This window comes from Habropoda laboriosa, unplaced genomic scaffold (genome assembly GCF_001263275.1).
Source record: "Habropoda laboriosa isolate 0110345459 unplaced genomic scaffold, ASM126327v1 scaffold11, whole genome shotgun sequence".
Taxonomy (NCBI): domain Eukaryota; kingdom Metazoa; phylum Arthropoda; class Insecta; order Hymenoptera; family Apidae; genus Habropoda; species Habropoda laboriosa.
In genome coordinates, this window is record NW_017100150.1 from 530,024 (window position 1) to 530,353 (window position 330).

The 330-nt window shown below is 22.4% G+C and overlaps 1 protein-coding gene across 1 annotated transcript in view; it reads right to left on the reverse strand.

Annotated features, from left to right (window-relative positions):
- The window catches only part of LOC108574867 (WD repeat domain phosphoinositide-interacting protein 2), a 15,328-nt gene that overhangs the window by 12,732 nt on the left and 2,266 nt on the right, over positions 1-330 (reverse strand). The window lies entirely within an intron of this gene.

Consider the following 330-nt stretch of genomic DNA (forward strand, 5'->3'; position numbering starts at 1 on the left):
AAAACGTTCATTATCATGGCATATGTTGATTTACAACAAAATTATGTAAGAAATAAAACAGTTACTTTGTAATATAAATCCAGTTTGCTTTCTAATGAATATGAAGGAAATAACATTGCTTTATAATGCATGTGCAGTATTGAAAACTTCTGTGCTAAATTACACATAAAAGATTATTTAAAACATTGCAAGAAATAAATGCAACAAAAAAAATGATACATTGCTCACAATAACTTTGTATTTATAGTATTGTTGTTATTGTCAATTTTTATGTACTGATGTTACAATAAAATATCTTCATCAAATATTTTATTTTTTTTAACTATATTA